We start from the raw sequence: 22,176 nt of genomic DNA, 5'->3' as shown, positions 1-22,176 counted from the left end.
AGTCAACTTTATTGATATTATTTTTAGATTCCCAACACACAGGCAAATGAAATGTGACTATCAGGCTCCTGACCTTTGAAATTTAATGGGGTCTTATAGAAAATACTTTACAAATCAACAAGGAGCCCGGTGGCACCTTAAAGACTAACAGAAATCAGAATCAGTAGAGAATGCAGCTTTCCCATACCATGTTACAGAATTCTATTCCAGGGCTATAGTTTTCTGCTAAATTCTGTAGGACGGATCAGAAAACCCTATCATTTTCTATTACATTCTTTAGAACTTTTCCAGTAGGGTTTGCACTGGGAAAAAAAGGGGTTTTAAAATTGCCTGTTTTCACATTGATGAGAACTGGGAAAGAAAATGAATTATTTTAAAATTTAAAATGATTTTAATCTGTCTATTTTTTTAAGGCTCTGACAGGCCATTAAGCCACCATGTTAATCTCTAATTCCTGGATAATCATCACGCTGCGATTTAAAAATGTGGTCCCAGAGAATGACGGGAACAGCCAGGTGTAGAACAATCAGAACCAGCACATCTCAGAGAGTTTTTATTATTTTTAGCATTACAGTACTATTATTTCAAGGATGCCTCTGGCATGTCTCTCCAAAACCTCTTCCCATCTGTCCTGCAGTGAAGTGAGTTGTAGGAACAGCAACAGAATCAAACACACAATGTTTCAAGAAGTTTTTAATAAAAACAAATAATAAATCTTCCTTTGTAAATCAATCAATAAAATTACATAGTTTGCCACCTATTTAAAACAGGGTATTTATATATAACAAGTGTTATTTCATTGCTAATCCTCCTCACCCTCTGCTTAAAAAGAAAACCCATCTCTCTACCCACATTTACAGAAGATTCCTCCTATACCAGTGTGAAGAGCAGAATAACAATCCTTATTTCAGTGACAACTACAGTATGGCCTATGAAAGCAAGAGAGAGAGATTAATACTTTAACATCAATTTTTTCCCTGTCAGATTATTTTTCCTCCTTCCCGCTCAGCTTGTCAAACGATGATTGATAGATGTAGAAATGGACCTTAAAAACAGCAGCCATTGCCTGGGGTCCTTCCTATAATCAAAGAACATGCCCACCCATGGCTAATTAGACATTAGGCTAATGTCAGCTGATTGATTTAGAACAGTCATACCACCCACCAGAGAAAGCTGTAAACCTTGTTCAAAGAGGCACAGTACCTTTGACAATCAGTGATGGAGTGAAAGTGGTACCCAGAGGAGACGGTGTTGTTACACCTTGAAAAACCATGAAGAAGAAAGTATTTCAGCTTATTTATGCAAGGGGGATGCAGGGAGGTTTCTTCTTACTCCTCAGTTAAAGAAAGGAAATAGCAGGAAACGCAAGGTAAAGTGCATCCCAGCAATGTCATTCGGTTGTTTAAAAAATGAAGATATAGGGACGTTACCCTCATAATATAATGCAACGTTTTTCCCACCTGTATTGGTTTCTTCATCCTGAGTGCTCACAAGCACGTTATGGTGAGCTAAGGAATGGGGAAGGAATGCCTTGGGCCATGGGGGTGCATGGGCTGTGTGAAAGGAGACACTGCATGCGGAGACATCCTCACGAAGCAAAGATGTAAAAACAGCAAAGGTGCAAATCAATTTTTTTTTTTTACAGAGTGAGGGGAGAAGAGCAGGAGGCTGTGATGAGTTTAAGGGACGGTGAGTGAAGGGGGGAATTGCAGGGACGGGGCACTGGAAAGAGGCAGGAATTGGGGATAGGGGAAAGAGAGAGGAAGTGAATGTTTCAGTGACGGGAGAAGGACAAAAGCAGAAATGGGGGATCTACATGCATAGGAAAATAGATCATGAATTTGGAGGGCATATTCTCAGCTGCATGAACTTTTAAAAACAAGAACACTCAGAGGTCATCGGCTGAGTACAATGTAAGAAATCCTGGCTACACAAGGAGCCCTGTTAGGCAGATTATCCCATAAGAGAGCAGCTGTGATCAAGAAGGTTATTGCACTGCACTATGGCAAGCCCTGGGTCCATTTTGCTGGTGTTCCCAGTAGGCTAGGAAAGATCCCTATTCATTTGGCTACAATTTAGATACAGTTTTTCAAAGTCCTTTGGCCTACATCCTTCCTGTGACCCCTCATCCCCACACACACACACTTGCTCTGAATTTATGGGCCGGAAAAACTCAAAGTTGTCTTGATGGATTAAGCAGAGACAAGTCTGTATTGAGTAAATTAAAAATGAAACAGTTACAGCTGTTGGAACGGTCTTGGGCCCAATGAAGGTAAAAGCCTTTCTATCCTCCAGGGGCAAGGAGTCGTCTGTGAAGCACCAAGCACTTAAGTAAAGACAGCTTGCGTGAGAGCACGGGCTGTCACTGAAGTCCTGAAAGACCTCATCCTTACCTGTGGCTTAGGGCATACTGAGAAATGAACAAAAGTGTCCCCTTCTAGCAAAATAAGAGCTTCAGAGTGCTTAGTTGCTGAGGAAAACAAATGCTTGTTATAATTTCCCTCCATGCATGTGTAGTGAAGATGTTAGGGCCAGTTCCAGAGTTAATGGAGCAAAGGAAGCAGAGACATTTGGAAATAAAAACATGGAGGAATTCTCCTCTCTACTCATCTTCAAATAGCACCCGGGGGTGTCTTTGTGGGATGGAGGGCATTGGACCAGATATTTATTCTGTAACATTTCCCCACACACACACACACACAGACTCACACACCAGCATACTAACTAGGTCCCTGAATTACTGTTTTTAAATGAGTTTAAGATGGAATTCATGTCTGCGGTTGAAATTGCAGAATTCCACGTGCATCACAAGGTTCCCCTTAACTCATCTCCTCACAGAGGAGAGTTTGTGTGAGTGAGCGAGAGAGGAGGAGGAGAGGGATTTTTCTCCAACTGAAGGATCTGTGCAACTTGACGTTTTTCAGCTATAAACCTTTCAATACCTGGAAGTAAATCCTTCAGTTCTGTAACTGAGCTCAGCCTCTGCAGCTGCAGATTTACTCACCCAGCAGAGAATCGGGCCAAAAGACGTAAACATGAAAGATGTGACTGATAGCTCTAGGACATAACTCAAGCTCTCTCTGCCCTGCACTGCAGGGCACATCCCAGGGAGAGACTCTCTTTCCTATCTGCCTGCTGGAGCTGCAGATCTCATACTAGAAAGTGAGGAAATTTCTCCCTTGGAAGTTGAGGGAAGGTATAGACCAGGTACACACTAGTGGCTGGTATAGTAACCAAATGCACTTGTTATTGTAGGGTTGCTTGCGCTGAGCTCATGTCATGGGCCTGGAGTTTTAGGGTTGCGAACGACTAACTGGCACATGGAGTTTGAAAAGAACTAAAAGACAAAAGATGGTCCTGCTAAGTCAAATGTTGAGACACTCAACCTTGATATGAACCAGCAAACTCTAAAGAGGCTTTTATATAAAACTCACGGACAAAATCAATGGCACAGCATTGCAACCATTGCCTATGAAGTTAGACTCTGAATCTGTGAAAGGCCTTTATAGCCTCTTTTATGTGATGTAATATACAGTCCTGAGAAAAAGAGCTTAGGAAATTACCTAGATCCACATTTCACACTCAAAGGTGTTGGGGAACGACTCCCTTTGAGTTTTCTACAGGGTCTCAATTCCTTTTCTTCCACAGAACTGGCACATATGTCCAGCTATGGTCCTCGCTGCTACCAGCAGCATCCCAAGCTGCAAACCAAACCAAATCGTACAGATACTTAATTCGCTCAAATCTCCAGCCCAGTTCCAGTTGCTTTGCAATGCTCCGGCAGTGGAAAGAAACCTAACATTGCTTTACCTGGAGAATCTTACCCAAACTGCCTCCTGCCCCTAGCGTAATGGCATGTCTATGACTAGAGGCCGTGTCTGGGCTTGTCATAACCCCCTGCCCTCAGTCATCCCTGGCTGCCAGAACAATCCTTTGGGCAGCTGGTGTAAATTAAAGCAGCCCTAAGGCAGCATAAGACAGCCCCAGCAGCTCAGACCCAGGAAGGTGGTTTAGAGGTACCTCTGACTCCCTTCCCTCCATGGCCATCACCACCGCACAAGCTTCTGGTCTGCCACTAATTCAGCTCAGCCAGAGCAGTGGATCTAACGGGGTTGGTGACGTTTCAAGTTTACACAGATGCAGTAATGGTTCTTGAAATCGGCATAACCTGCTCGAGCTCACATGTCCCTAAACTGGGTGAGGAGGGGGTGGAGTTTTTGAGGGTGGATTATGTCTGGGATGGGCTTGATGCTTTAGGAGAGTCTCTTGGATTTGAAGGTTGGCTGCATGATGAAGTTCTGTGTTGATGAAAGGCAGGGGAGGAGCCTGGGGGAGGGGGTGAGAACAGAACAAAGACTAAACATAAATAGGGCAGCACAGCGCTCCTGCTCCTGGCTGTCACTGGGAGCTGCTAGACTCTATCAAGCTGCAGTCACAGTGGGCCACTCATAGATACTGAGGTCAAGGGAGGCCATCCGCAGTCATTGCCAGTTATTCCTGTCTGATGGCTCATTGGTCATCTGAGTGTGGTGTCAATCCAGTCCCTAGCAGACAAATGCCCACAGAACAACAGTGCTCTGAACAGCAGTTTCTTTAGAGAAGTCACGGACTGAATGAATCCAAACTGCTCTCAGACTTCATGCTCAGAGATGATGAACCTAGCAAGGCGGGAAGCTAGTGGAAGCTAGTGTATGGGTCAGCAGCTGGGTTTTGAATCTGGAACCTTTTGCATCACAGCTCTTTTAGACCTAAGCTCCATTGGTGATCAGCAGTAGTAGACTGTTATCCTTTAGTGCACCAACTACTAGATGGGGAGACAACATGCACTCTGCCAGTGTGTTACCCTGCATTCTGTTGAGGAAGGCCAGCTTCACTTTCTAGGCCTCCTGCGCTGACGATCTGCTCCAACCCAAAATTTACTTTAAAGAAAACATAAAAACAGTAAAGCTACAGTGAAATCCAGCCAAGGAAAGCAGAGCACTTGGGTTTTAAAGGAATAGCTTAAAGGGGAAGATGCAGCAATACAGCCGATCAATATGACAGCGTTAATTACCTCTGTGCCTTCCCCACGTAACTTGAGGTGTGTCTGAGGCTGCAATAACTGCTCTGGAATGAGTCTCCTGATTTCGCCATGCTTGGGCAACTGCGTGCACCTCCCCAAGGCCATTGGAAAGGCAGACAATAAGGATGCAGTTTTACCCTCAGGGATTTGGCAGGGTTCTCAGATGCAGGAGAGAAGTGGTGCCAGCACACACACACACACACACACACACTGCGGTGGAAAATCACAGCATCAGGCTGGGCTGCAATGTAGACTTAGAGAGAGGGGCTTTAAGAACTAAATCAAGATTCTGTTTAGGGGCGAGGTCGCCCCTTTGAAGAGCTCAAATACTGACCTTGAAGCCAGTTAAATTCCACTGAACAGGGGTGAAAGTTTCACCACAGCGGACTAAGGGCTTGTCTCTACTGGAAAAGGTTTGCAGGTAAAACTTCAGTATAGGCCTGTTCCCTAGTGGCCAGAGCAGCAGACTGGAGACTTGACTTCTATTCCAGGCTCTGCCACTTGCTGGGTGAACTTGGGCAAGTCACGTCCCTGCCCTGTGCCTCAGTTTCCCCAACTGTAAAACAGGGATAATGATACTGCCCTCCTTTGTAAAGAGCTTGGAGATCTATGGATGGAAAGCACTGTATGTGAGCTAGGGATTATTAGTATTAGTGTAGATGGTTTACTCCAACCATAAAATGCTTTTGCCAGTATTACTTACACTGGTTCCCCCAGCAAAAGAAGCTACAGCAGCAAAAGCACTTTGATGTCTGTGGAATTGTGTCTACATTAGGGATTTGAATGGTATAAAAATGTCATCCAAAATCACCTTCTAACCAACATTATTATACAAGTAAAGTTTCTATGTAGACCTGGCGGGGATTGTAATAACAGGAGGAAACCACCCAGCTCGATCAATTTAAAGAGTCAGGTGGAAATATGATTTGTCTTTCCTTTCTAAACAAAACAGTGAGATAACCTTTTCTTTACCCCCCCCCAGCCCCCTACTTGCCCTCCCAACAACCCCTAAACCATCTGACATTGCAATGCACTTTGCAAAGGTCATCTTGCAGTGTTAACTGCTGCATTTTGGCTTGGTTCATGGGCTTCTCCCCCCAAAACCTAGTGGCAAAAGCATATGACATAGTACTCGGTGGGCAACCCCTCCCCATTCTCTCCTCTCTACCCCGGGCTCAGCCGCTTGAGAGACCGGTTTCCATTAACACGGGAAAAGCTAATAAGTCTCCTGATATATCGGAGTGACCTGGATCATGCTGACTTGCTGGGAGAGAGAGAGAGAGTGCATTTCCTTCACGGTCCCTGACTAGCATTTCATCTTCACTTCACTGGCAAGCAACAAAAGGGGAGATTGTTTTCTCCTTTAACCCATAGGAGTGCCCCTTCCTATGTAGCACTTGAAACACTCAGCACTCTCAAACTCCATCGACAGCTGTTTGGTGCCAGGGAAAAGTCTTTGGGAAGGGAGCTTCTTACCCTTATTAAATAAATGGGGCGTCTATTTCATTAATTGCAACCCATGCCCTGCTATGAAAAGGATTTATGGAATCAGACCCGGCGACGTAGGAGAGAAGAGACTGGTGGGCAACACAAGCTAGGTTCATTACCAGAAAGACAAGAGTGATTGTCCTTATGCAACACGGGCAGTGTTGTCAGCTCTTCTGAGTCTATATGATATGTGGTGGTTTTCTTAAACCTCCAGCTCCAGGAATCATTTGAATATGTGAGAATCTCAGCTTTCATTAAAAAAAAAAAAGAGGACGCTTCTAGCTCTCGCTGTTGTCGAGTAAAGCTTGAAAATAAATAAAATACAGTACATTGGAAATGCAGATTTACTCATAATGATTTGAAGAGGAAGAACAGAAGGCCAATATAAAGAACCCCAAATGTATTTTTAATACAATTTCATGGGGCAGAGGGGTCAGGTTAAGCCACTTTCATCATTTTTAGGGGCCTGAGATGTTTTCTGAGGTATGATATGTTTGGGGTTGGCAGTATTGTCGATGCTGGATTAGCCCGTGGCATAAGCAGTGCAGAAGGCTAATTGGAGCCTCGTATGTTTCAAGGCCCTGTGATCCTGCCTAATTGGCAGCTTATGGTTCAATTCGGGTTCCATCTCTGGCAAGTGGACTGAAGGCACCATGCTCCTTACCCCAGGCTTGCTTCACTATGTTTGTTTGTTAATATCAGCCAATGAAATCCTGCATTCTAGCAGCACCGGCTGAATTCTACATTGTCTGGCCAATCAGTGCAGCGGCCGAGCTTAAGCCTAGGAGCAAGGCCCATTGTGCTAGGTGCTGCACAAACAGACCAAAAAGACGCCCCCTGCCCCCAAAACACTTCAGATCTAAGGAATGTTTTCTTCCCACCCCAATTTTAATCTTATTTTATTCTGAGCCACTTTTCCAGGCCCCTTTTGTTGGCCTTTCTGTTTAAGGTAATTTTGTGCCTGGCCAATGTTGCTTTTCCATCCAGATTTGACCACATCCCATTGAAAACATGCCAAACCTCGACATGTCGGTTTTGAAAAGGGTCTTTCACCTGGATCAGGTCCATTCTTACTGGAAGATGGGTTCATTGGCATTGTAACAGGTTTGGGTTTGAGCCAAAAATAATTAACACAATGGGGGGCACGGATGCTTAAAAAAAAGGGGGAGGGCCCATTGTTCAGCTTGTAACAAAAGATGCAGAAACGCTAATTCTTTTTTCCTGTGGATATTTAGCTCTCACAAGGCTTGGGTCCCTGTAGTCAATTTAGTATTTATCACTAGATCTGGGTCCAGTCAGACTATCCTCGCTGATCAACTCCTGGGTTATGTTTGCAGCACAATGCCTAGTTTAGCAGTAGGACGCTCAGTGATGCTGCAGACGTTACTCATGGCTGCATCCTGGAACCCAGACGTGAACACTCATTTCACACTGCAACCATTCCTCCCACCCCACCCCCCAACATTTTCTTTTATCGAGTTTCAATATAATAAACAAAGGACACGATATTACTTCACTGGCAAAGAGTCTGACTTATGCAGAAACAGCTTTAAATACTGGCAGACAGAGTGGCTTTTTCGCCATGCGCTGGCTAATCCGTTCAGAACAACATCAGCACTAATGGCTTCAAGAAATGGAAATTCAGATCCCTCACCTTAAAGAACAGTTGCAATTCATGCATGCTAGCGTTCTTTTTTTTCTTGCAAACATAGCAAACTGACTCATCACAGTTGTTTCAAAGGAAATTTTTACAAGACATTCACATATTGGAAGGGGGCTGCCTCTCGAGCTTTCAGATTTGGTCTCTGCAAAATGTGCCAACATCTTTGGGTGGCAGTGCGTTCCAGATAGGGCACTGAACTGTGGGTCTGGAAACACCGGGTCTGTTCCTGCCTCTGCTACTGATTGGCTATGTAACCTTGACTAGTTACTTTACTTCCCTGTAGAGCTGGTTGGAGTTTTTTCAGCGAATAGTAAATTCACCAAAATGCATTTTTGGGGGGAACCAAAAATAACCACGAATTCGCATTGAATTTGGCAAATAGTTTCAGATGAAAACTTTTTTTAAAAAGTTCTTAATGGTTTGTTTCAACTATTTTTTGCCTTCCTCTGCAGGATGGGGCACAGGTCACTTGAGGGTTTAAACGAGTGTAAACGGTGAAGTCTCTGTAACTTGAAGTCTTTAAGCCATGATTTGAGGACTTCAGTAAGTCAGCTGAGGTTAGGGGTCTATTTCAAGGGTGGGTGGGTGAGGTTCCGTGGCCTGCAATGTGCAGGAGGTCAGACTAGATGATCATGATGGTCCCTGCTGACTTTAAAGTCTATGAGAACATTTTGACTCTGTTTCAAAATGACATTTTGTTTAGAAATCATAGAATCATAGGACTAGAAGGGGCCTCAAGAGGTCATCTAGTCCCGTCCCCTGCACTGAAGCAGGAGCAAGTATGATCTAGCCCATTCCTGACAGTATTTGTCTAATCTGCTCTTAAAAACTGCCAGTGATGGAGATTCCACAGCCTCCCAAGGTAATTTCTTCCACTGTTTAACTATCCTCACACTTTTTCCGAATGGGGCTTGACAAAGATCTCCTTTGCTGCGATTTAAGCCCACGCCATTGCATCTATTAAAGCAGGGTGGGCGGGAAGATAATAAAACACCCAGAAACCAAATGAAATGACAAGAAAACCTCAAGAAAAAAAAAGTGAGATTCAACCAAACCAAAATATTGGGCAGGGGGGGAGAGGGTGTTTCGGCCCCTGAACTGAAAAATCAGTTATCCACTAAGCTTCACTGCTCTGTCCCTGTATCCCTTCCCATCCTTGTCTTGTCTATTTAGACAGTAAGGCTGCCCTTATTGGGTGGGATCTATGTTCTACTCTCTGTCTGTATAGGGCTGAGCACTATGGGTCACTGATCTCAGTTCGGGGGGTCATCAGGGCTAATGTAATACAGAAATTAATAATAGGAATGCATATCAATGTAAGGGTGTGCCATGTGTTTGATAGTATTTTTGTATTTGCACAGATTATCCGTCAGACCAGACAGCATGGCAGTCAGGTAAAGGAGACAAATGGAAAGGAGGCTTTCTCTTTTGTCAGTAACTCAAGTCAGTGTTCAATCCCACATCTCTGGAGCTGAAGGGCTAATAAAGATCATAACCACTTGTACTGACACGGCAACTTCATCTTAAGGTCTCAGAGAACCTCACCAAAAGTCTCACTTGACCCCTGTGGTGTGAGCTAAGTTTCCCCATTTGGGGTGAGCTTCACTGCGTAACTACGCTCTCGTCCACCAGGGTGGCAGTAGAGGTTCAACCCTTCTCCACCCCGCGTAGGCGCAAGGCGAAACAGAGATAACACCACCACCACCCATCCCAGTAAGTCACACCGGTGAAAACACCATTCTGCACAGGAGCAGTGTACCTCCGTGAGAGGGGAATCAACACTGTTACGCCGCTGCACTTTTCACTAGTCTAAACAAAGTGCAGCGAGGAAAAGGTCCTTTCTGTTCAAAGGGCCAACACAAGACTCATGTACTACTTAAGTCTGCGTGAAGGAATGACCTTCCTAAGATTGTACTGCAAGGTCATTGGTAGAGCCAGGGCTAGCAATTTGAAATCCTGAGTCCCTGTCCTATTGCTCTAGCTATGAACTAATACATCCTCCCACTGCACTTTCACAACCCCTCCCCTCCACCTGGTTCCCTCACTGGAAAAACATGCCATTTTCCATAGGTGGAGGAGTTTTGGGTTACTAGGAACACAAATCATGATGACTAAAACGGCATTCCCAATTTATTTTATTTATAATTTTATTCCTTACTCCACATTTTCCATGTGTTTCACGTCGCTCGTGTCCATTCAGGACTTTACATGGAAACTTGGGCTCCTCTCTACTGGCTAATGTGTTGACGGCTTTATAAACAGTCTTGTTTCATTGTTTTCTCTGCATGTTGCTATCCCAGGGGTGTGTGACTAACGTTATGTTTGGTGCAAGTCCGAGCATTCTGCAAGAGGGGGGGAAAGGGAGGGAGAGAGAAAGGCAGTTATTAATGTGATAAGCTGGAGAAAATAAGGAACATAAAATTATTCAACCCCCAGCTCCAATAAAGGAAAATCTTGAGAGTCCAGTTAAAAAAAAAAAATCTGGCCAAAGATAACAGGCCAGATTTTCCGTGAGCTCCAGACAATGAAAAGAAGTGCTAGATAAATCACCTACACATAACTAGATTTTCCATCAGCTCCTGAAATACAACCCTTTGAATGAAAAGATCTCCTTCTGCTGGTGGTAGTCGAAGGTTCTTTACTTTCTCTAAGTTACAGCCAATAGACAGCACCATCACATGCACAGATGGGACATGATTGCTCACACCCTGCCCCCCTAAACAGCCAGTACAATTATTTTCTCCGGCTAAAAACCGACTGCATGTATGCGGGCAACTCAGGAATGCTCACTGACACCATTTGCCCCTATACATTCAAGTTTTTGGGTGTGCAACAGTAGGGGTGCTGATTTACAGGCTGCTTTTGAAGATTTGCTGCAGTGTGTCTAAATATATTCAGAGGTATTGCTTAAAGTGACATCATCATTCAGCTCCTCAGTGGAGGGATGTTCATTTACACCAGCTGATCTCATAAACTTTTAATAATCCTCTTGTGAGTTCTTAATGACACCTTCGTTAATTAATGTTTTTGTTCGTTCTGTGAACAAATGTTTTGTTCAATCTACCTATCCCATACCTGCAGCACATGGGTGGAACACACACAAGATTATGATCTTTTCCTCACCCTTCCAACCTAGTAAGAACCAGCAATTGTTTGCAATGTGAATTTTGCCCAGGTAAGATCTGCAGGCTTTTCCCCTTAACATTTTTCCTTAACTTGTATGATATCAGCACCAAGAGAGCTATCCCTTCTGGAACTATGGAAAATGGACTAAAATAAAAGCTGGTCATGGTGGTGATGTTTCACTAATCTAGGGCAGTGCAGTATCAAATCAGTGCTCAGCTCCTGTGAAAACCTTGCTGGCTGTGAAGCTAGATACTGTAGTTAAGGTGATTTGCTTACATTAAGAAATAGGGAAAAAATAGTATTCTAAGGCAATGAAAGGGTGAGGAGGGGAGACTGAATTAACACATCTGGTTACGTAATTACATTCACTAAAAAGTTTACAATCCAAACTACCCATACGTAATTGATCAGACTATTGTGGTGTGTCACTTTCACTTACTCATATTAAGCAGTTGGTTTCACCTAGCTTCACCCTGGGCTAACCTTCATTGTTGACCTGCTACAGTATACTTATTAAAGCTGCAATTATGGGGTGACACTTAATAGCAAGGTCTTGGTTCAGAGAAGGGGGGGAATGTTTCTGTAGCTCACATGTGACAATTAAAGATAATTTAAAATGTAAGTAATTGAGCTGGGTTTCTGGAAACTACTGGAGAGGTCTTGTCCCAGGCATCTGACAGGCACGGCGGTGTATTTTGACAAGTTTTGTGCAGATTTCCATTAAATACCAAGGAGGAGTTCGATTTTCTTTGGAGTCACTGGTCAGGAAATGGTGCTTGTGAAAGGTCAGGCCTGGAAGACTCAGAAGGGGATGAAGGTGTTACTCAGATTCTATACCCTGGGGATCTAATTTCAATCTAAATCTTAAATCCCTCTCAACCTCATGATTCTTGCCTCCTGTGTAATCTTCAAGCTGCAGTAAATAGGGCCTGATCAAAAGCCAATGCAAGTCTTCCCATTGACTTCCATAGGTTTGGTTCAGACCCATAGAGAGGCACCAGGAATGGTATAGCCGAGAGAAATCATCCTCAGTTCTCTGAAGCCCTGGTGGGACCCAGACCACTGGCTTTTTTTAAGTGAGTAATTACTGAAGTTCATAACATTTAGAGGTTTGGCTATACCATACATGTCTGGCTGATTTGCCATCCCCTTTCTGAATTCTCCAGAATCCTCGAGCTGCAGAACTGGATGGGAAATCTCAGCTGTCTCCAAAGATTTCCCCAAGTTGTGATAGATGTCGGAACATTCCCGAAACCACACCCTGAAACTTTTGAAGGTTCACCAGCCACTAGCAAACACTTAAGTGTTCTCATCAATTTCCAGTGCCTCAGGCTAGTGAGTGGAAGTTAGAGATTAATTTAGGGACCATCTTTAATTAAGGGACTGCCATCTGACCACAGGGCTAGGAAGCATATGCTTGGTAGACTGTGTACATTCTGTTGCCTCGCTCTTCCTCAACTCCTTTCTTCTCTCTCTTTCTTCCTATAAAGCTCCTATGTGATCTACAGGGACCCATTTAAGAAACCAGAATTGTAAGTGTGTAATGTCTGTCAATATACAGGGGCTTGGATTTTTTATTTTACTGTGATGAAAGATCATTGACATAAGGCATTACATATGAGACAAAATTACAGGATTTTTTTTCAGGGGTTTTGGGTTTTTTTTAAGATTGATTTCAAGTATGACCCAATCACGGCCCCATTTTCATGAAGCAGCCATAGCTAGGCGCATACATAACACAAAGCGTGTTACAGTGAGCCAGACAGATATGGAACACGTGTCATGCAGACAAGACTATGCCTTCCCACGAGTTATTCTGACAAATGCCACCACATTGAACAATGCAGCAGCACTCGCAAACAGCCATATCCCAGTGTCCTTACAACCTGACAAGTGAGGTTTATAGTAACATCATATGGCTGTCTCCACTGTGGCTGGAAGGGGGTCTTAGAGACTCAGATGTATTTGTTAGAATTGTACATTTACAGATTTTACAATGTTGTGCTACACTGGTAAAGGAGGGAGAAAAGAAAGCAATATGGAGCTAGTTTTTAACACCAGCATTTGGATAACCGGTATTGATTGCGGTAAGTCTAATCCAACCTTCTCTACTTTTGTCTGTGCAGAGTTGTTGTAGAATATTTTGGGGGCAGCCTTTTTTATGTTTTGAAACACATAACACAGAGGAAAATAACACACTAAAGAAACTTGGCAATGGATTAGTTTGGAGTAGCCAAGTTGGGCATGGAAAAAAAATTGACAATAAAAAGTTGTTTCTAGCCAAGTTTTAAGTGAGTACACAATACGTATCTTTTTTTGCCTTACTTATTGGCCAACTTGGCTAAGGGCTCATGGAAAACAGGGAAATGGAATTATTTTGATTTTTGCATGCTCTTTTTTGACCAAGCAGAAGTTCTTATAAGCAATAATTTAATTATGGCAAAAGAGGAACATAGACATCGCTTTAGGGATGTACCATAGCAAAACCTATTTTGTGTACTGTACTCAAATCTAAGGTTCATTTTCAAAGCCCTGATGATCAAATGCTATTGCTATTTATGATTATTTTAAAATTATTTATTATAAAGCATGTCATAAGGAGGAAAATTACTGGTGCCGACCACATTTCCAAACAGGGTAATTGAAACCTGAATATTGAACATTTGCTTACTAAATCTAGTGTGTTTCGTTATGCTAGGATCAAAAGGGATACTTTTAAGTTAACCAGCGGCTTTTGAAGCGGACAGACATAGCTGTCTCTTTTCCGGCGTGCTCTTTGCATGGCAGCTATTCTCCAAGATGGCTTCAGTCTGCCGTAACATGTTTCCACATATTTTTGTCTTTTCCCTGAGGTATTTCAGGTGGATTGTTGATTAAGAGCAAGTTCCTTGCTGACGTAGGTTGGGTATTTAACATCCCTGGCATGGCGCTTACTTTTGGCTTGCCCTGTGCCTTGGAATTTTTATGAGGACATGCAGTGTAAAAAAAAAAATGAAATGAAAAAACCTGTTGTTTTTCCTGAGCAGATTCCTAGACCTTTGTAGCTTGGAATCAGGTCTTCAAAAGATCCTGGGTTTTCTGGGGACGTGGCTACACTGGGGATTTTGGGACCGCTTTAGCTATGTGGCTGACCCACTGCAGCCCCCTATTGCAGATTTGTTGCAACAGCTTCAAAAGTCGCTTGCAGCTAATGCTGATTGAAACGTCGGACTGGATTGGGGAAGGGTTCAACTCTGCAAATAAACAGCTACAAAACTAGGAGCTCACACGGGAAAGTGGTCCTCTGTAGAGGTCAATACTCCAGGACCCTCCTTCCTTTTGAAGATGCTGGGCATTGTACCATAAGGGATAGAGATCTCCTGAAAAGCTTGATGTAGGAATGTAAGCCGTGCCAGAGTAGATGAGACCAGCGGCCCATCTAGCCCAGTCTCCTCTTGTCAACAGTGGCTGGCACCAGATGCTTCGAGGAAGGTGCAGAAAACCCTGCCCCTGAATAAATCCTGATTTCCAGAAATGTTTTGCAGGTTGAAATTTCTGGATAAAAAATGCAGCCTTTCTTGGCATTCATTTCTGCTAGGACAGAGATTATAACATGACAGCAGAGGAGGGGAAAGGCTGAGTGCTGACAAACTGGCCTCCCAGCTGAGATAAAGATAGAAGCAGTGGGGAGAAGGACATGGCAGTATAGGGCTGAGAAAAAGAGCTGGAAGCCTTTGAAACTGTTAGGTTTTGGTGCCAATTTTTTTTCTCTCTAAGACAGGAGAAACCCTGGAAACAGAGCAGGAAGAGAGACTACAGTTTATACTACAGAAACCAGTTAAATAAGCACAATCATCTCCTGAGCTGCCACTTGCTGACACAAGGCCATTCTTTTTGACAAGTGCTGGTCAAAAATTTTCCATCTAAAATAATTCCCAAGGGAAAATGGTCTTTTCTGACTAAGTGAACATTTTTAGTTTTTTTTTAATTTTTAAACCTTTTGCCAAAAAACACAACCCCCCCAAAATTATCAGTTTCCATTTTGCCATTGGAAAAAAAGTGTGGGGAGCAAAAAACCAAAAAGTTTTCAGTTTGGGTTTCTTTTTTTCATAGAAAAAAATTCAAAGGCAATTTTGAGACCCACCCACCCCCCAAAAATGTCTCAAAATTTTCCACAGAAAATCACTGGCAATATTTAATACCAAAGCACTGCAAGTAGCTTCCCAGCCCACATCAGTTGTTACATGCAAATGGCAAGTTAATGGTAACCATTTCTGAGCAGATGAGAATCACCCAGCTGGCTGTCATGACTGTTATATGAAAACCCACAGACAGGCATCTCCAAACCTTGAATCTGGCACAGGCTGGCACACCACATAAACGGAGCAGCCAGCCCTCTGGGAAAACTTCATTGCCATCTGTTTACTTGTGTCAGTGGGGGAGAAGTTGCAACATGGCAAGCCTCGTCAAGTTCCACATGTATAAGGCAGGTGAGGTCATTCCTAATTATACCCTTGGTAAGGATTTTCATGAACTAACATATCTAGCACATGAGAAGTCCATGCTGTGTAGTTTATGCAGCATTTGTTAGCGAGTATGACCGGTTAGACGTCCTACCCAGGCCCAAGCAATGATATGGATGGGAACAGTCGACTTGATGAAAAGGAGGACTTGTGGCACCTTAGAGACTAACAAATTTATTTGACCATAAGCTTTCATGAGCTACAGCCCACTTCATGATGAGTAACTATCCATTCAGAGACACTGAAGTCATCTTTAATTCAGCAGGTAATAACTTGATTTTTGACATATGCAGCAGCGAGATGGGTTAAAATGACACAGCTGGTATGAGACACAATATTAGATTTTATTAGCATTGTATGTGTGGTGATGTGGTATTCCTACTGCATTTGTATGTCATAATAATAACTCAGATGAATGCATGAAGGGAAATACCCCCCAGGTGAGACCATTGAAACTGTCTGGCCCCTTTGCAAAGGCACAGGAGAGGGGGAGCTTCTTGAAGAGAGGGAGTGGACAGCACATTGGACGGGGACTCAGGAGAAGAAGTTGCGTTTGCCACTGACATTCTCCAAGATCATTCACCCTCTGTTTACTCTCCTACTCTTTGCTTGTTTACACTGCAAGTCTATGGGAAAGGAACCATCCCTTACTATGTGTTCATACAGGGCCTAGCACTAAAAACAGCATGTAGGGACCCATTAAAAATAAATTAAAATATTAGTAACACTTCTGCACTCTTCTTTCCTACACACTGACTAGCCATGATCTGCCCACAATTATCTAAGCATTACACCACCGCTCAGAGGTACATAAGCATTTTACACCAAGGGCGATTGAAAAATACTGAGGCTAAGTGACTTTGCCCAATATTACACATCGACACTGTGGCAGAGCTGGCAATGGGACCCAGGAGTCCTGACACCCAGTCCTCACTTTAGCCACACGACCATGCATCCCTCCCTCCCTCCCTTAGTATCTCCAGAAGTTTTATGAAATCCTCAGAAGATTATGCAAGAATGGAAGGGGACTATGTTTGTGGGGGTTTTTTTTACAAAACCCAGAACTCATCCCTGTGCTGCACTGTCAAGCCCTATTCTTAGCCTCTGCTACTCTCTTGTTTGTTTGCTCATTCCAGGAAACCACCCAGCAGCCTTTCAGGGTCTGGTTTGATCAGACGCGAAGAATCTCACCCAAGCGTGAGAACCTCATGATATCAGTGGGACAGGCCATCCTGTGCAAGGATTCTGGAATCTTCCTGCTCTTAATTGTTAATGAAGTTACCTTCACAACATACAGGAGTTGAGAGAAATGGCTTTAGGACGTGGTCCCACATGTCTGATGGCATTTCTTTACAGTTCTGGTGACTTTCCTACTGCATTCATTTCTGCGCTGTTGTTACGACCTCTCCGGTTGTGTTATTGACAGAGAATGAAACTGGGCTCACTAGCTCCAACGCCCAGATGTCTACCACTTGAGCGAAATGACTAACTCCATTAGCTGGGAACAGCAGCGGGTGGCCATGCTCTGTGGATCAGTGACAGAAGGGGACCCAGACATATGTGGCCAGTGTATGCTATACAATCCTGCTCTCCTGCTGGACTTGTGTTTCTTCAGTCTGCCTGATCTGAATGTATAACCAGGAGACCTGTTCAGGTCAGCTTCTCCAGACACCTGAGTTTGAGGCTTCCTGTACTTCCCATACAGGGCTCCAACCCATGCATAGCTCAACACAAGCCATTCCCCACATTTCTTAGTATAGGGCATGCCACAGAGTTTAGTCCCTGAGCTATCTCTGTCCTACACAAGCCTGCTGTTGACGGCACTGGATAGTCCTGGAAATTAAGCATTGCCAGGGATGTGAAATTGCAGAGCTGCTGCTATGGCAAACAGTGTTAAAGGGAAGAAGGCTGTGTCAAACTCCTGCTCACTTGGTGGCCCGGGCATATATTACATACCCGGGTATCAGAATGCGGAGTCTCTCCCATGCCTTCATAGCAGAAATGGAATAAGGTGGGGAAGGATGTGATGGGGGGAGGTTTAGAGCAAGCGGTAGGGAAGAATCGCCCTTCCTTTGATGGTGCTAGTCCCAGAACCAGAGGCTCAGGGCCTAATTCTCCTGTGTTCTCATTTACACGCCTGCAAACTAGATGTAACATGCTACTAAATCAGATCAGAGTCACTTTGCCCTGGTATAAATGACGGCACAAGGTGCAAAGCCATGGCATGTCAGGCCCTCCATGTGGCTAATTATGGTGACAAGCTCAGTACAAATGTGGATAGGTCTGAGAGAGACAAGCAGCTGGAAAGAGACAGACAGACACAGATCTAGTTTACACTTTCCCCCTTGTCCTTCTGCATTTAAGGTCAGTCCTTGGAGGATGCACCTAGCATTCCTCTGTGTGAGTTAGGGGGTGCGCAGCATCTCCCAGGAGGCTGCCCTGAGAAAGAATCGGGGCCCTTAAAAAGCAACAGGACACAAACCAGTTTGCAAGGTCCTGCCTACATTCTTCTGGAGGGGATTTTCAGTGCATAGCCACAGCTAAGATTCACTAAAGCCAAGGCCCCCTCCTACGGTGTTTCCTGATCACTGCACCACCCAGAGCCCACAGCTCCACGCCCATCTGCAAAATCAGCAGCTAGAGCTTGCTCGGGGCCTGTTGACTCACCAGGACACCTCAGGATGTGTAATCGTGGCGTCCTCTTAGCAAAAGCTATTTTTATCTCCCAAACAAACAGAAGGCAACTTTGATGACGCGAATGAAAAATGGCTTTGTGGCTTCTCCGAAGGGAAGCCTTGTTTCAGTCTAACGCGAGGCAGCGATCAACAGCCCCTCTCTCTTCCATTTGATGGATCCTAGAACCAGCTTTATCCAAAAGCTACTGACAAATACCCATGTGCTAACCTCAGGAAACCTAACTCAGAAAGGCTGGCTGAGATCCTAGTGTAGCTGAAAGCATCTTGAGGCCTGGCCAGCCTGAGCGGAGCATTCTGTTGTTGTTTCTTAAGAGCGCGATTCATTAAATCCAGGAGTTGGGCAAAGTTCCTTTCTTTTCATCAGGCCAGTGTACTCCTTTGCTCTGGCTACTATGGAATGGGGGGTGGGGGAAGCAAACCTTGGAAAATAAAACTTATTTGGCATTGCTGCATTTCATTGTGGGAAATTGTGTTTGCCCAGATTTTATTCAGCTCTGATCTCTTCCAGCCACATAGGGTTTGTTTTAATGATAGGGGAGTTATAAGGACCTATCTTTTCCTGATTGTTTTATATTATAATATCTATAATAATAATAATAATGTTTAATTCTTATACAGCCCTTTCTATCCACATGTCTCAGAAGGCTTTATTAAGGAAGGCCAGTAATCGTATCATTTCCTATTTAAATCTGGGGAAACTGAGGTACAGATGGTTATGGTGATGTGCCCAAGGTCACCCAGGAGGTCAGTGGCAGAGGCAGGAATCATGCTCATGTGCCCCTATATCCCCTTAGACCGAAACTTTTCCATCAGCTCTAGTTTGGCTCATAAATAAAAATGCCCAGTTCAATAGTGGTGTAATGGCTGAGAAGTGAGAAAGCAGGGGGCCTATAAAGATCCGGTGGAAGGAGGGTCCAGTAGTTAGAGCTACAGACTGGGATGCAGGAGACTTGAACTCATGGATAAATACATTGAAGACTTGGAGCCACTCAGATACTGGGTTGAAGGGGGCCATACCAGAACCAAAGCTATCTACAGAGAGATAATGAGGCAAAGGTGTAATTTGACTGTGGAAACAGTAAAGTGAAGCTTAATCAAACTTATCTGGGGAGGCTGGCATGAAAAGAGGTTTCACAGCTTGACAAATGACTAGACTCCCCTCCCTTTTTCTAGACTAGGCCCGAGAGCAGAACCAATTGCCCGAACGCCTGGTCTCCTCAGCGCCAGTCTCGGGAGGGAGGGAGGGAGGGTGAACCCAGCAAGTGAGCTATCAAATCAGCTGTGGGGAGACAGCCAACCCACCCGTCTCAGGTTCTTGCCCATTTCAGAATCGTGTGGGGAAAGCCTGCTGCATCTGGAATTGTTTGGTCTGGATTGGGGGCAGGGGAGGCTTTTTGTTTGGCTTGGGGTTTCCCCCCCTCAATTCAGTGCATTCACCTTTCAAAGAAAAGTTCTGCCTCCATTAGGAAATGATACCATTCGTTTTGCAGGGTGGCTGCGGTGACAAAAGACAGCGAGGCTGAGACAAAGGCAACTGGCCGACTACCTTTCTCGAGCGCCCAGTGGTAACAAGCAACAGGGACGATCCAGTTGCCGTCATGAGCTCTCTGTTGTCACGATCATGCTCTCGCTGAACTCAGTAGTGACAATCGCATTCACTTCAACAGCAGCAGAGCCATGAGCTCTCTGTTACTGCCTCTTGCCCATATGGGTGGTGCGGGGGGACATGCACGTTTTGCAGCGAAAACCGATTTCCCCCTCAGATAAGCAGTTCCGGGGCTAGGACATCAAAATAGCCATTGAGGATAGGCCCAATCCAAAAACTCAGCTTGAATATACCAGGGGCAAAGTTCTGTGCTGCACTTTTAAGTGGCACAGCACAGAACTCACAACCCGGGGAGCTCAAGAAGTTATGGTCGTTCCAAGCTCATTTTGTACCCTGCAGAACCTGGGCTGCTCTGAGGACCAAAGAGAGCCCCAACACAACTTAGACAGCTCTGGGCACCTACCTAAGTTAACAGCAGCCTTGCTGTGGGCATCGGTGCTGCCCAGAATATACTTAGTGTCCCACCCCCAACATGCCCCCCTGTCACTGGCACACCCACTTTTCCAAGGTTTGTGAGGAGATCTTTGCAAACGGGGCTTTTGCTCCCTTTTATAGCATTTTACCCTTTCACCTGGCATAAAGGGACTGGAGTGGGGGTGAGGACCTGAACCCTGGGCTTTGGAAATGGTCAACTCCAGCTAGAACCTTGCGGAAGGAGGGAGTCTTTTCATTGCTTTCAGTGGGCACGGGAATCTTACAACTTAAATCAGTTCCTTAGGAACCTACCTCATGTAACCAGCAGACGCTCAGAAGGATCCCCCGGCAGCAAATTTTCAGGGGTAATCATTTGTAATCGTTTTTAATTTCTGACCACAGAACAAAAGAACGGCCCTACTGGGTCAGACCAAAGGTCCATCTAGCCCAGTACCCTGTCTTCCGACAGTGGCCAGTGCCAGGTGCCCAGAGGGATGCTTTGGTTTGTTGTTTCCAAACATTGAAATGGAAAAAGCTGGCAGGGTTCAAACTCCAGGTAGAGAAATGGCAGAAAAAATATCACTGGAGCCTCTTTTTTTCATCTCCTTTAACCCTAACCATTTACTAGGACCATGTGTGAGGCAACAGGAAATGTAATATACAGGGAATATTATATTATGAATATTATGTCTAGGTTAAGATGAATCAGATTCCAGAGACATGCAATAATCCCCTTCTCCCAGTGCAGGTGCTGGAGGGGAGAGGTGTGTTTACTTTTAACAAGTAGACTGATGCAAGGAGAAGCATTGCTTACTGAGAAACAAGCCCCAGGGAAAGCCACATTGACTTGCAACCCAGGACGGAAGGCGTGAATCTGGCGAGTTAATTTAACCTGCCAAATTGGTAATATTTTATGTTAATTGCTGTATGTTAAACCAATAAGCAATTGGGTCAGCAATGCAGCCAGCATGTGGGAAATGACAGACTGTGGGGATCCTGCAATCAGAATGGATTTGGGCAAAACCCCCCATTGTAATAGGAAAGAAAAATTCCCAGCACGAGAGGAATTACTGTGTAAAATTCTATGGCCTGTGTCCCACAGGAGGTCAGACTAGATAATCCCAGTGGTCCCATCTACACTTAAAATCTGTATACCCAGATCCAGAACACAGGCGGCTCCTTGCCTTCCAGGAATCCAGAGGAACCTGGTCCCAAACCAGGTCTTGCCAGCTTGCACAGAGGAGAGAGTAATGAAGTGCTGCATTTTGACAGGCCTCCCAAGAAGAAACTGCTCTTGCCACCAGAAATAAGCCGTGTGGTATCCTGAGTTCTCTCTGGCTAATGGCAGACACCTGGGACCTGGAAGGAAGGAGCTGGAGCAGGAAGAGAAAGGCGGAAAGGGACTGAGAGTAAAGAAGGTTGGAAAGAAGAAGTCATATTTCACTTTCCTGCCATTTCTTAACCTGCCTATACATGATCCCGTATGTTCAATATGTGCTTCTGATTCCAGCTCTCCATGCGCCCTACCCCAAAAAAATCCCTGCACCCTGGAATCTAGCTCTCTCCATTTGTGTTGGTAAGAAAGAGAGAGAGGAAAGAAAATAAAGGGTGGGGGGAAG

The 22,176-nt window shown here is 44.5% G+C and overlaps 1 long non-coding RNA gene across 1 annotated transcript in view; it reads right to left on the bottom strand.

The window, feature by feature from the left end:
• Positions 1–10,342: 10,342 nt before the first annotated feature.
• Positions 10,343–22,176, bottom strand: part of LOC140898376 (uncharacterized) — a 113,537-nt gene continuing 101,703 nt past the window's right edge. The window contains exon 3 of the long non-coding RNA XR_013634613.1: positions 10,343–10,555. This is a non-coding gene — a long non-coding RNA (uncharacterized LOC140898376). The remainder of the gene's footprint in view (positions 10,556–22,176) is intronic.

Source organism: Lepidochelys kempii, chromosome 14 (genome assembly GCF_965140285.1).
Source record: "Lepidochelys kempii isolate rLepKem1 chromosome 14, rLepKem1.hap1, whole genome shotgun sequence".
Taxonomy (NCBI): domain Eukaryota; kingdom Metazoa; phylum Chordata; order Testudines; family Cheloniidae; genus Lepidochelys; species Lepidochelys kempii.
This window is presented reverse-complemented; position numbering and strand designations above follow the sequence as displayed.